This window comes from Halichoerus grypus, chromosome 5, assembly GCF_964656455.1.
Source record: "Halichoerus grypus chromosome 5, mHalGry1.hap1.1, whole genome shotgun sequence".
Classification (NCBI taxonomy): domain Eukaryota; kingdom Metazoa; phylum Chordata; class Mammalia; order Carnivora; family Phocidae; genus Halichoerus; species Halichoerus grypus.
This window is the reverse complement of record NC_135716.1, coordinates 30,891,784-30,906,542: the sequence shown is the minus strand read 5'-3', so window position 1 is coordinate 30,906,542 and position 14,759 is coordinate 30,891,784. Positions and strand designations below refer to the sequence as shown.

The following is a 14,759-nucleotide window of genomic DNA, read 5'->3' as shown; positions in this document are numbered from 1 at the left end:
AATACGACAAAGGTGAAGAGATTTTGCAGATATAATTAATGTCTCGCATTAGTTGATTTTGAGTTAAATGGAAGAATACCCCATAGTGGGGCCCAACTTTATTAGGTGAACAGCCTTTAAGAGAGGGACTGATTCTTCTGTGAGGTGAGAGGCTCTCCTTGTAGGTTTGATGATATAGGTAGCCAATTGGGAGAAGCTGCACAGGAAGGAAACTCAGGTGGCCTCTAGCACCTGCGGGTGGCCTCTAGCACCTAAGGGTGGCCTTTAGCACCTAAGAGTGGCCTCTAGCCAACAGCCAGCAAAAGGGAGGGTCTCTGTCCTGCAGCTGCCAACCACCTGCATGAGCTGGGAAGCAGATTCTTCCCCAGCTGAGCCTGGGGATGCGCGAGCAGCCCAATGGACACCTCCACTGCAGCCTTGCAAGGAGACCGTGAGCCAAGGAACAGTAAGACGTGCCTGGACTCGTGACTGACAGAAACTGTGCGTCAATAAATGTGTATTATCTGAAGCTGTTGAGTTCGTGCTGATTTTATACAGCAAGAGGAAACCAGTACCTCTAGGGCAATTTATTTATCTACTCTGTCTTATTTGCCTAAATATAAAGAGGGGAGAAAAATAGTATTAACCAGGGGGTTATGGGGCAGGTGAATGAGTAATATGTGCAAAGTACTTAAAACTGGGCTTGGTAAAACATGGTAAGTGCTAAAAAAGTGTTTTATCATAATATATACCTGAACAGAGAATTACATGACTACAATTCTGCTTTTTGAAAACTGCTTTTGACCAGGGCTAAAGCAGGATGTACAGAATGAATGACGGTCAAGGACTTATGTTGTATCTTGTGTCTATCTGGGCTTCCAGGACATCCCAAGTATATCTTTGAATTTGCTTCGGTGAAAATGTAGCTCGATGCCGCTCGAGGGCACAGTGCTTCTTGTGTTCCGGTTCCTCACCAAAGAGACTCCGTCTAAGCATCTCCTCGTTACAACTTCAAGTGGAAAACCGTGTACCTTATCTTCCTTTTACAGACAGTGAGTGGAGCTGTGGAAGACATTATTTGTCCATGTCGTGGAGGAAATGCATGATGTCAACAGAACTGACATCTAGCATCTTGATTCAAGCTCAGATTCTCAAAACCCCAGAGGCTCTTTGCTGTGTGGCACAAGACAGGCTCAGGGAGAGGATGGGCTGGATGAAAAGGACGTTTCTCAATTCAAATTTCAACACTTGCTTCCTTCTTCTGTGTCTGCCCCTCCTCCCCTGCCCATCACTAAACTGTCCATTGCTTCCTCTTCGACAGAAACTTTGTTTTGGGACTTACTGGCAAGTGCTACTTCTGATTCCACACCGTCCCTCGCAGGTATAAGCGATGCAGAAGCAGGAGCAGGTCATTGAGTGGTGGCATGGCTACTCTCACGACGATAAAATTAGAATGGGACATGAATTCTACCCTTCACTTACTTTTCTTTAGTCTCTAAGTAAAACATATGCAATTCCAAGCACTTCCTTGTGGAATATCCCTGTCATTCTTTGTCAATGGTCCCGTTACCTTCCTGAAATGACTTGGTACTTTGTATTTAAAATACTCTTCAGATATTTTTAGTTACAATGTCCTTTCAGGAGACTTGTATCTAGCAGCCACCGGTTATATTGCTCTTTGTTTTGAAGCTCAGTATGCATTCAGGAGGGTTTTTTGTTCTACTCTATGGCAGTCACTCGCGCTTGGTTTGTGCAATACCGATGAGATTACTCTATAACTGAACTTCCATAAATCATCCTCCTCTACATGCAACCAACTCCCACAACCTTTTCTTCCCTCAGAAACCTTTTCTAAGCCACTAAGTGATGAGATAAAGAAACAGGTTTATCTCCTTCAGTACATGTTTTATTTTTCATTCGTTTATCAACTAACGGTTTAGGCTTGGGTGCTAAAGGAAATGTGTTATTTTCACCTTACCCTGCTGAGGAAGTGGCTTCGCTGTGAAAATTGTACTATGTCCTCAGATATTCGTGTTAATGTGATAGAGTATATATAATTTTTTATCCATTAGTTAATTGAATATGACAGTCTTGATGTTTACAAGTCACATCTCAGTTAATATACAGGTGTCTGTATACATATAAATATCTATTTGTGTCCTTATATCGGAAGTCCCTGGATTTCTAATATATGTGGTAAAAAAAAAAAATAAGAAGAGTGTATTTTTGACCCATTCAAAAATATTTGACTCAGGGACAGTAAAAAAGAGTAAGCCTAAAAATGACACCAACACATACACTAATAATAATGAAGAGAAGGGTGGCAGTAATTATAACTCTTAAATCTGAATCCCGCTAAGTTAGTATGTGCATTTTTAATGACTGTGTCGAGAAAGTTATATGACAAAAATTCTTTAAGACTCTTTCAAAGACAGTACTAGAGAGTAGTAACGATATTTTTAGATGACAGATTTTCCTTCAGAAAGCTCTCACAATCACTGTGTTTTCATGATGTCTTGACTGAAGGTGGGGAGAACTATTCCACACAAGGAAAACTTAAGACAATGCAATTAACTACGTAATTGCATAAGAAACACAGCAAAGGTACAAAATCAAGATTGTATCGTATTTGTTTTCTTCATGTCTCATTACAGAGCATTTAGAGAGAGGCCAGGCTGTGAACAGGAACGATAGGATGCGGGTGAACACAGACGTAGCCACCACAGTTGCTGGAATGTTGAAATACTTGTGCAAACCACACTTGTGCCCAACCCCTGCCTCTGCCCCAAGAACCTCTAGACACCCTGAATCCAGCACCTCAGGGGTTAACTCTGGCATAGTGGGACCTTCCAGACCCAGCTTTTATTCAGGGCTCAGGCTGTGCCAGTGGTTCCGTGTTTTGAGCGTTACCCGTGGGTCAAGCTCTTTCATAGGTAATTGTGCTGCTCAGTGAAGTTTCAGTGATTCAAGTGGCCGGAGGCTGTCTGAAAAGGGAGCGTGGTCTGTCTTTCTGCTGCAAGTGCGCTTCATTCCATTTCCCCCTCAGACTCAGAAGTGTCAGTGATCTGCCTCTGCTCTGTCAAGTCCCCACCTGGAAAGCCACTTCATAGGGGCTGGTCTTTGGAAATCTGAATACCTTGATGGAGCTACTGAACCACTCCCGTGGAGGAAAGAAAGGGAGACGGCAAAGAAGGGGTATCTCTCTGTCTGCCTCTGCACGGTCATCTGAGGAGAGCAGAAGTGCTACGGGAATGACCGCTTAGAGGGAGCCAGGCTTTGGCTACTGAGCTGCAAATCCAGCCGGTTATGATAAGCCGGCCTCAGACACATAGGGATGAAGGGTTTTTGATCTTCTCTGGAAGCTACACAAAGACACTGTCTGAAGTGAGTTAGGTAAACTCTAGGAGTTGTTTTGCTTTATTTAAGTGAGAGAGGACGAGTAACTGATGTTTGAAATATCAACAAATGAACCACCCTTGTCCTTTTGCCACAAAGATGGTATGACAAGGTTAGAGCAACAATGCATATAGCAAAGATCCACTGTACATTTCCAACATTACCTAATGTCTCCAATGTCAAGACTAGTTCTTAGAGAAGGAGACTGAAGACTAAATATTCAGGTATGATTATCTGCCTCCAATGCTGTTTAGAAATGCTATGTTAGGATAGGTTAATCTCAGCCTTTATGGCTTGTAGAGGTAAACTGATTATTCCTTTATCACTTTAACTCATTTGTATTCCCAAGCCCCGTTTTCCAAATAAAACTTTTTTCTAGTTACTCATGGCTAGGCCACATCAACAGGATGCATATACTGCTGACTGATGACCACAAGTCTTATTTTGCTTTTTTCCAGGGCCATATATACTCTGTTCCCTCCCTACTCAATGGCTTTCCAGGTCCCGTTACTGAATGCTGTGGGTGAAATTTCCTGTTTTCCTTTTTTTTAAAATTTTATTTTATTATGTTATGTTAATCACCATACATTACGTCATTAGTTTTTGATGTAGTGTTCCATGATTCATTGTTTGCATATAACACCCAGTGCTCCATTCAGTACATGCCCTCTTTAATACCCATCACCAGGCTAACCCATCCCCCCACCTCCCTCCCCTCTAGAACCCTCAGTTTGTTTCTCAGAGTCCATAGTCTCTCATGGTTCGTCTCCCCCTCTGATTTCCACCCCTTCATTTTTCCCTTCCTACTATCTTCTTCTTCTTCTTTTTTTTAACATATATTATTTGTTTCAGAGGTACAGGTCTGTGATTCAACAGTCTTACACAATTCACAGAGCTCACCATAGCACATACCCTCCCCAATGTCTATCACCCAGCCACCCCATCCCTCCCACCCCCACCACTCCAGCAACCCTCAGTTTGTTTCCTGAGATTAAGAATTCCTCGTATCAGTGAGATCATATGATACATGTCTTTCTCTGATTGACTTATTTCGCTTAGTCCCATCCACGTCATTGCAAATGGCAAGATTTCGGTTTTTTGATGGCTGCATAATATTCCATTTGTGTGTGTGTGTGTGTGTGTGTGTGTGTGTGTGTGTGTGTGTGTGTGTGTGTGTATCACATCTTCTTTATCCATTCATCTGTTGATGGACATCTTGGCTCTTTCCATAGTTTGGCTATTGTGGACATTCCTGTTTTCTGATACAGGGACAGACTAGAAGATCATAGCCTGATTTTTTAGTCACTGGCTAGACAGTAAGATCTCATTTCTCCCTCTTGTTATAGTCTCCCTCTGGGCTTGCCTTTCAGAAACAACTCAGTTGCATTTTAGACCCAGTATACAACTGAGTTGCTTGACCTTTCTATTCTGCGTCTCTCAGGGCAAGTCGAGCTATCAGCAACCTCCTTTCATGCTTCATGGCAGCAGGCGGAGCATATTCTTACTCAGCCACCAACTGTTCTGCTCAGCAGGCAGCTATGTTATGGTTGGGAAAGGTAGCCTTCCAACAGACCTAATATTTATTTAACCAAAAGCAACCTCTGGGGCTAACCTACAATCACAGGGAGCCTCCATCAAACATTGTCTGTACACCCAGTGTAGCTTAAGCAGTTCAAGAACTTGTGATTAGAAACTTTGATAGAGTGGAATTAAAGTCACTCAAGGTCCTGAATGCCTTTGGGGCTCTCAGCTTATACTTGGGACATTCATGAAATATGGAAGGGAAACAGCAGTGCAGTGAATGTTATAATTCAAGATATAAGCCAAGATCTATGTTAGAGGCAAGTTTCTATGGTTAAATTAACATTTTTAGTGCATTTAAGTGAAAGTAGCCTTTTATTTTAAAGTGACTAGGCATAGACTTAATAGAAATGGAAAAAAGTGTAAATCAAATCAAATCAAATTTTACTTTCTTTAAGAAAGGATAAACCACAAACCTACTACATTTTAGTTTCTTATAGGGTCTAAAGTGTAAAAAGATTTTTTTTTTTTTCTTTATTTCAGGTTCTCAGTTTTTCTTCCTCAGAGGTCAACTTATTTCTTAATTAAACCAGCTCTCCTTTCCTCAGAATTATTCTAGATAATCCATATATCAATCCAGTGTCTCTCCCACTCTATCTCCCACCCCATCCACTACTCCTGGCCACCACTGCTCTGTATAACTTGCCTCCACACCTGTCCTTCTGCCCCTTTGTCCAATGCTCATTCCACCTGCTACTCTTTGACCTCTCCTCTTTGTCTTTCTACTCAAAGTTATTGAAGTAAATGTGTTCCTAGAGAGCAGAGGCCATGCAACATCTGCTGTAACAATATTAAACATCTCTAAGATGCGAGTGTTGGTGGTACCAACAATATCACTGAGTTTGCTTTCTTTGAAGGCAAAAACAAAAGACTTAGCTCTTAAAACACTCGTTCTTGGGATGTTGTTTAGGAATACAGCCATCCTGCCAGAAGCAGCCTAAGCCATGAGGATTGGCCATATGTAGAGACTTTAATCGATAGTGTCAGCTGAGCTCCCAGTCAATAGCCAGTTACGTGAGTGAGGTCTCTTGGGTCTCCAGCTCAGTTGAGTTTTTAGATCACTCCAGCCCCAGCAGCCATAAAATTGCACCGACGTGAGAGACACTAAAAGAGAACATCCCAGATGACCCTGGTCAACCCACAGAATCCTTTTTCAGATGGCAAAAGTATCTCACTTTTGGGTAAAGATCCCCTGAAGGTTACAGTTTTGTTAAGACTACTTATGGTCCTTTTCAAGTAGATAAGGAGTCTTTTAAGAATCTTAAAAGCAATGTCTTACCTACAGTTGCCAGATAAAGTACAGGACATAACATTTGGCAATACTTACACTAAAAATTTATTCATTGTTCATACGAAAATCAAATTTAACTGGTCTTTTATTTGCTAAACTTGGCAATCAGGCATACCTTGAATCTCTACCCAATAAAGAAAGGGGTCTCAAAGAGACCTCTTAATATTCCCTATCCATACTTCATTCCTTGGGTCTTTATTAGATCGATATGGGAAGTAGATTCCCTAGATCTTTTGAATCCACTTATTAAAATGCTGTAAACCTGTCCCCAAGATCCTCTGAGCAAATATTCATTCCCAACACTCCCCAAATTTTATAGAATATATAATGCAATCCCACAAAACAAATCCAAAAACAAAGTAGAATTTGGACTTTGGAAAAATCAAATGCAAATAAAAACATGATTGAGTAAAACAAAGCATTACTTGTTTTGATTTATCTCTGAAGGATACAGGAAGGAAAAAGAAACCAAAGAATTTGGATGGTTTTCAGCAACAAGTAAAACCTTCAAGTTCATGGAAAAATAATATCAACAGCATTTAATTTTTGGATATTGTTTCATAATTTACAAAAGACTTTCAGATTATTTAATTTGAATTTCACAAGAAAAGTGAAGTGAAAAAGTGATAGATGATTTTGAATCCTGTGGATCTTAACACTGACTGCCACTGAAACTCTTGTACCTCACTTACTGCAGAACTCCTTAAATTATCACATGGAATCTATGTACTCTTATTTTAGATAAATTCTAACAAGCTATTTGTTACCCCTTCTAGCACAGGTCAGAAACTTCAATGAGGAAGATACGCTTATAGCGCTAAGAAGCTAGTGGGCCATCTGGCAGTGGAGGAGGACACAGCAGACGCAACTCCAATTTCACGTGAGTTTGGAGACATCTAATATATTGGCTATAGATCCATACAAACCCCAGTAAGTTATCAGACCTGAGACTGCTGATTTTTGACATGTGAATTAAGTTGATATTTTTATCTATGGCTCCAATATGTATGTTAAGCTCCTAAATAAAATGATGCACTCTAGAAAAATGTGTCAAAGTAACATATAATTTAAACAAGTAGCTGGAAAAATTTCCTACATCAACTACCTTATTCTATGACAATATTAAACAAGATAGAATTATTTTGGGGCACTAAAATGCAATTGCTTGTATAAAGCAATGAAAGTCATTCATTTCTACCCTCATTTTGAAGCATGGATCTTTCTGCAAATTATATTGTTGATATCAATAACATCCTTGGCAATTCCTACATTATATGCTAGTATTGGTTGGAAATCTGAGAAAAAAATTCCAAAATAAACCCAAACAACATAAATTAAGCAACCAGAACTTTTCCAGTGGGTTAGAGGTTCTCCTCCTGTGGAGATGGACTACCATAAGGCACATTCTTCAGAGGTCTTGGAGCAGCTCTCATACTTTTATCTGTTTTCGCACATGTGATAGATGACACTTAAAAAAGAATCTGGATGTAAATTTAAGCAAAGTTTACCATAATGGCATCAGAGTCAGTATGGATGTGGATATAGTACTTACTCTCTCTGCATTTTCCTGTGCTCTCTTCTTTATTCAAAATTTATCTATCAATAAAAGGAGAAAATAAATTGTTAGGACTTACGAGATTCTAATCTACATTACGACCATAATGTAATTGCTGGTGTTGTCTTGTAAAAGTGTGAAACATAAGATAGGTTTGTCTGTTAGGTGCAGTGGACAAATGCTTTTGCTAACATTCTACATTGTTGTATGGAGTTGACTACTCTTGGTTTTGTCTGCTTGGCTTTCAGTTTTCTTTTTAGAACCAGCATCTCATTTTGTCTTTCAATAATCATCTTGCTCTCTGCCCATGTAATTGAGTGGGACTCACTCTCTGCCCAGTTCCCCCTCTCCAGGGGAGTGACTGATTGAACAAATCAGCATATTTTATTCCCCCCTGGAGGCAGAAATGGACAAGTGAACCCAGTGATAGAGTGAGACTCAATCCCAGAGTTTTTCTATAATAGTGGGAAGGAAAGGTCTGATTTCTATTGGTGTTGCTAAGTGGTAAGATAAGCTATTCTGCTACTTCATGGGGAGAGCCTACATGAGAATGAAATCAATGTCAAGGAAAGCAAAGAAAGAAGGTTGAGAGAGTAAAAGTCTACATGACACTGTTTTAGCATCTTGGTCAAGCCATATCTGAAGATGTTACTCCTCTAAGACTCTTCAGTTATGCTAACTAATAAATTCCTTTTCTTGTTTAGGCTACCTTAAACTGGAATTTTATCATGTAAAATCAATCAAAATCCAGAATTAAACAAAATACAAGCTAGCAAGAGTGATATTCTTGGAAAAAAACCCACGATTCTGTTTTAAGAAAAAATGCATAAACTTCAATTCCTTAATTGAAATTATATATCACTCATTTGTGCCACACACCTCATAGCACTGTGAAATATTTGTGAGGGAGAGCATGAGTGTAGGCCATTATTTGTCCTTCCCACATGTTTAATTAAATGAAGAAACTTGGTGTAAATCACACATAAGTGTCAAAAACTGGAAAACAAGATGCCTTATTTTACCTTTAAATGCTTCTGATCAGCTAGTTCAAAAATTATATCATGGAGAAGATGCCTTTTAATTAGTGACTCTACTAGCCAAGCTCTGTGGTAAGTCTTGCATAGAACATATTATTAGCTACAAGATTGTTCTTCCAATGGGATTAGAGAGATAAATATTTACACCTCTCAAAGGGGAGGATTGTGTTCAGTTTTCTGCCAAATAACTTGTCTTTCAGAGTTAACAAGGACATTGTAACTGGATCCAGTTAAATATTATACAGTAAATCTTAGTGATCTCATATGAGGCTAGCAACACAGAGCTAATGAGCTTGAGCTTGCTGGGGAAAGATTGGCTTGCCTCTTACTCCTAAGAAAGACCCTGTGTGAAAAGAGTTCCTTTTTTCCTTTTTTCTTACCTCTTTCTCAAGTCATGTGCGGCTGTCTTGCCCACATAATTGCAGGGCCAGATTTACTTCCTTCCTGGACAGGAAATGAATAGTTTCTCTGGCAAATTAACAAGTCAGCTTTGCCTTAGACTGGGCTCCCCTTAATTCTAATCAGAAGTTAATTTTGATTATCACAGGCATCCTTCCCAGGGGTTCTTTTCCCTTAGTCTCTGGCTTTCAACCTACCAAAATCAATTGTTTGTGTGTGTGTGTGGGTGTGTGTGTGTGAAAAACAAGTGGCTACTTTTAAATATAAGAGTGGCTCTTTGCCATATTCCAGACTGGAGTCCTGACGAGCCTCTGGAAAGAAAGGAATTTCACAGCACTAGAGGTTAATTGTAGTGAGGGATAAAGGACATAATTGGATGACTTGCTTGATGGGTCGACAAAAGAGTATGCGTTTACTTGGTCAATGCCAGAGAGGACATAGTCTCTGGTATATTTTAAAATCTCCATTGTATTTAATAAAATCGGCTTGTGTGGTGGCAACAGACATGGATTCTGTAGTTTTAAATCAGTTTTAAATCCGAACTTAGCGACTTACTAGTTATATGACTTTAGGTGACTTTCTGAACCTCTCTGTGTCTTGGTTTCCCTATTTGTAAAATGGAAAGAAAATGAGAGTTCTGAAAAGTTTATATTCAGCAATATTGGTGACATGCTTAGCACCCAGGGGGCACCAAATAGTTCATTGTTAGGCTCTGATCTTACCTGAAAGTGGCTTGGGCACTTGCTCAAGTGGTCAATACCTGTCTGTGTCCTGATTCCGTTCCTCGTGGCAGATGAAGTGTGACATGAAAACTTTGGCAGTTTTTTACTGAATTGAGAATTTGGATCGTGATAGACTTCTAAATTCTAAGTTAGAATGAAATAACCAGCTCACTGTATTCTCTTCCTTTCTCTTACATTTTGTGGGTGAGCCCCACCTGAGGGTTAAGATCCACTTCTGAATCTTGCCACATCTGTACACCATTGATTGAGAACTGAATATTTCCAATCCTTTTGATAATAAACTGATGTCTGTTTTGTTTTTGTTTTTTTTTTTTTGAGCCAAACCTGCCAACAGTAGAATTGAAACGATGATTCTGAGACGTTTCATATTGTCTCTCATTTACACAGAAACCAATTTGGGAGACCTGGAGGTTACTTGGAACTCTGTTTCTGTTCTCTAGCTGCACTGGACTCAAAACTTCAGAAAATGAATAAATGTTTTTTTTTGTTGTTGTTGTTCAATCTTGATTAGCTGGTGAATCTAATAGTATCGTTGTGAAGAAAGAATATATATTACTTAAGATCTTTCTATTGATTTTCCCTTCTTTGTATGTGACCTAATTTTAATTTTCAAGCCTAAATTTTCCGTACCTATAATCCACAGCAGAAGGTCTTCAAAAAGCTATCTTTGGTTTGCTTGATTCCATATGTGTTATGGAGACTTTGTTCTGCCTTTATTCACCTAGTGAAGTGCATTTATTAATACCTTTTTAAAGGATTTCTGTTATCTTAAACCTTTCTGGTAGTTTGCATATTTACTAGATATACTCTTTAAAACTGCGTAGTAGGTAAAATGTGAAACACAGACAAAAATAGAGATTATAGTATCATAAGTCTTATGTACCCTGAGTCTCTGTCAACCAGGCTCAACAATCATGAGCTAATGGCTAAGCTTGTCTAACCTCACATATCCTTACTCTCCTTCCATTGTCAGATTATGCTGAGATAAATTACAAGACAACATATGATTTTATTAATATTTCAGCTTGGCCTGTTTTTCTAAAAGATTCTTTTTAATATATCCCTAACACTGTGATCACACCTAAACAATAAACCATCACTTCTTAACATCATGATCAATTAGTTAGGGCTCAAATTCTACCAAACAAGTTCTACTTTTAGCTGCATAAAACTGCAATTTTTTTTCCCAGGTGTGGTTTCCAGAGCTAACTGTCATTATCTGTGATCACCGCTGGATGGCTACCCTGTGCCCCCCCAAGTTTCTTTGGCAACCAAGTTGATCCCTTTTATTCAGAACTGGAGGTATTCCCTGGGGGCACATGTGCCAAGGCCCAGGAGAGCTGCCTGCTCTGAGAAACAGGGGAGGGACAGGCTCTGAAAACCCACTTGCATCCATGAGACTCTGAACTCCTGGTAATGGCTCAAAGTGGGAATCAGAGAAAGCTTTCTCTTCACCCATCGGTAAGCTGCATGATGCAGGGATGTGGCAGGGCCCTAATTAGAGATGGGGGAGACCGCATTGTTTACAGCTGCATCCACACAATCTCCCCACCTTCCCACATCATGCAACCTGGGGTAGAGGGTGGAGGAGAGAGGCTGGAATTGGTATCTGTCATTCCAGGATATCATTCCCAACCAATCCCAAGGGGAAAGTGAGCATAAAGCAGTATGGAAGGGACAGGCCGTCTCACTAACATTCCCGTCTCCAGACTCCCTCTCCAGGTGATGCTGTGCCCTGAGAACAACACTGACAGATGGGCATGTCCCACTGAAGTCCCTGCTCAGGTCTGTGTATCGGGAGCGCTCCAGCAGGGTGGTACCAGAGTCGGGAGGTGGGGGCCTGGAGACTGCGCTGGACACTAGGCCTCAACAGTAGGCCCTTCTGGGGGAGGGTCGCAGCTTCCCAGCAGCCTTTGGTGGGGACTGCAGAGAGACGGGACAGAGAGACAGTCACTGGCTCTACTGTCAGGGTCACCTCTAGGCTGTGTGGCCAGACAGATCAGCACTTGGGCTGTCTGGGCAGGGACAGGACTTTGCTCGAGCAAGAGATGGGGTAGGTTGTTTTATAGCCCTTTGGGCGGTGCTTTCCTTGTTCCCAGTGTAATTGGTTTAATATGATTACACCGCACAATCCCCAAGAAGGAGAAGGCCCTCAACCCCTCTCTCCAGCCTGAGTGTTCGGACTCCCCACCTCTCTGTATCCTTACCACTTCCTCAAAAGCAGGTAGCTCTGCTGACTTCTGGCCTTCAGGCCTCCTCTTCTGTTTGGAACACTCATTCTTTTCCTTGTCCTAGCCCCAATCCTTCCTCAGGTCTCAGCTTAAAGGCCCCTGGCTCTGGCAAGCCCCCTTTCACTTCCACAGGTGAGAGGCTGCCGCCATATATTCCTGTAGTGCTTGCTCATTTCCTATCTCCTCTGTTTGACTGTTAACACCTTAAAAGGCAGGGACCACCCTTATTTTGCTCATCCCTTTATTCTCAATGCCTGCTACAGGGCCTGACACAAGCAGGTTCTTTTTTTTTTTTTAAGATTTTATTTATTTATTTATCTGACAGAGAGAGACACAGCGGGAGAGGGAACACAAGCAGGGGGACTAGGAGAGGGAGAAGCAGGCCTCCCGCAGAGCAGGGAGCCTGATGTGGGGCTCGATCCCAGGACCCTGGGATCATGACCTGAGCCGAAGACAGATGCTTAACGACTGAGCCACCCAGGTGCCCCACAAGCAGGTTCTTAATACATATTTATTGAATGACTGATTTCCGTTTATAAGATACTTAGGGAACAGGTTAGAGCCAAAATTTTGAGCTGGCTCACAAACATTATAATAGAGGACCTGACTTATTAAGAATGAGACCTTAATTAGGTTATAAAAACTTTTGCTGCTGGAAAGGGGAGTAAAGAGCAGAGGAGTGGACCATGGGCCATTCCTCATACCATGGCACCCTGTGCTATGGACAGAGCCTGTGCTCCGTCATGACCAGTGGCCCCAACACAGAAAACAGGACAAGCCTCCTATTATCCCTCTCTGCTCTGGGAGGCTGTGTCAGGTCCCTCTGGGGCTGGGAGAGTCATCTGATGTCTTAGAACCCAGGACCTGGAGCCCCAGCTGGCAGCCACCTCCGGATGCTGGAGTGTAGACCTCAACAGAGTGAAGAGGCAGCCGGTCTACCTCTCATTGAAATCAGGGCCCCTGCACACACTGCTGTAAAGAACTGATGCTGCAGCCCCTGCTGGAGCTGCGGAGCAATAGAACTCAGCCCCTCTGGCTAACCAAGTCTCATTGCACAACAACAAAAGGGTTTTTGTATTTTGTTCTGAAACCTGACTTCCTGAAACTTCCATCCAAGGGTTCTCATTCTGGAGAAACATCTAGGGACTTAATCTCCCTCCAGTCTAATAGACCTTGAACTATTTGAAGAGAGCTGTAAGTTGTGACCATAGTGCCTCTGTCTGCGATGTAATTGAGGGGCCACCTTGAATTAATCTAAAGGGAGAATGGCAGTTGGGGATGTTTTTCTCTAATTGTGTCGTGATTATTAATTACAGGGAGTGTATTTATAAAAACCATCTAAAATAGAACTCTGCTGAGAATAACTCATTTGTCTGTCACTTTTAACTCACTTTCCCATTCCCAAACACTGCTTCCATAGACTATTACTACATGTGGCAACTGGACATTATAAATGTCCTTTAAAGAAAAATCCCAGTTTTAAAAGTCTCTGTCCTGCAAAAGAGACCCAGCTGACTTTATTGATGGTCAGAAAGAAATATCACCCAAAATCTTAGCTATTTTGCTATAGACTAGAACCTTGGACCATCTGTTCTCTTAATGTATTAATTTGGGTTGATATGATCATGGTAATGGATTAAGTTTTGCTCTAGGCTGAATTCCTCACTTTCAAATTGTTATCAGCTGAATTCATGCACTGGCTTATTCACAGGTTATAAACAACCAACTCAGTTGCTTTGTTTAGTTCTTAAATCACTTCCCTATTTTTAGATCATTACCATATTTGAGAAGAATAGGTAACCTTTGATGTCTTGTGCACGCGGTAGCCTGAGGTGCTAGCACGTAGGGCTAAGTCACTAAATCTCCGGCATGGAATGGAAGTCTGGGACTGGTTGTGTATGACATCTCACTCTATGGATTTTTTTTTCTCCTGAGAATGCATCCCATTTAACACCTTCAGCCAGACAAATTGAGCTATGTTTGAAGCCCCTGCCCTTCTCAGTGAGTGACTCTATGGCGACATCCCCTTCCTGCCCACTGGCCTATGCTCTGTAACTCGAAGCGGCCTGCAGTTGGTTGTGTGAGTGTGCGATCTCCTCAGAAGTCATGCCATGTCCTTGCAAGTAAAGCCACAGTGCCCAGCTCCACTTAGTGCCCTCTGAGTCAGCTTGCCAGGAAAAACGACTGCCTCATGGGGAGAGACCTCATATTAAAAGTGAAAGACCATACCGATAATTTATCCACGAAGGTCCTCATATATAAATCACTTTGAAATGAATATTTGTATCCCTGACACTGTGTGTTCCACATATTGAAGATGTAAAGGCCTATGGCTTTGACACATATCCTGCCAGTGTATACTTCTTCACGGAACATTTTTGTATCCTAGAATAGCTAGGTTATCCTTACAAGACAGCTTTTTGTCCTCCAAGACATCACTGAGGTAGACCGTTGTTTCTCAACCACGAATGATGTCGTCTCCTGGGGGACCGTTGGCAGTGTCCGCTGTCGCAGGAGAAGGCTTGCTACTGGCACTTAGTGGGTGGA

At 41.4% G+C, this 14,759-nt stretch overlaps 2 long non-coding RNA genes across 3 annotated transcripts in view; both read left to right on the top strand.

Moving 5' to 3' along the window:
• Positions 1-213: 213 nt before the first annotated feature.
• Positions 214-1,876, top strand: LOC144381713 (uncharacterized). Its single transcript, XR_013447483.1, has 2 exons — positions 214-480; positions 862-1,876. It is a non-coding gene; the product is annotated as an uncharacterized LOC144381713 (long non-coding RNA).
• Positions 1,877-7,034: 5,158 nt separating this feature from the next.
• LOC118536353 (uncharacterized) overlaps positions 7,035-14,759 on the top strand; it is a 244,237-nt gene continuing 236,512 nt past the window's right edge. For both annotated transcript variants that reach the window (XR_013447746.1, XR_013447747.1), the window contains exon 1: positions 7,035-7,127. This is a non-coding gene — a long non-coding RNA (uncharacterized LOC118536353). The remainder of the gene's footprint in view (positions 7,128-14,759) is intronic.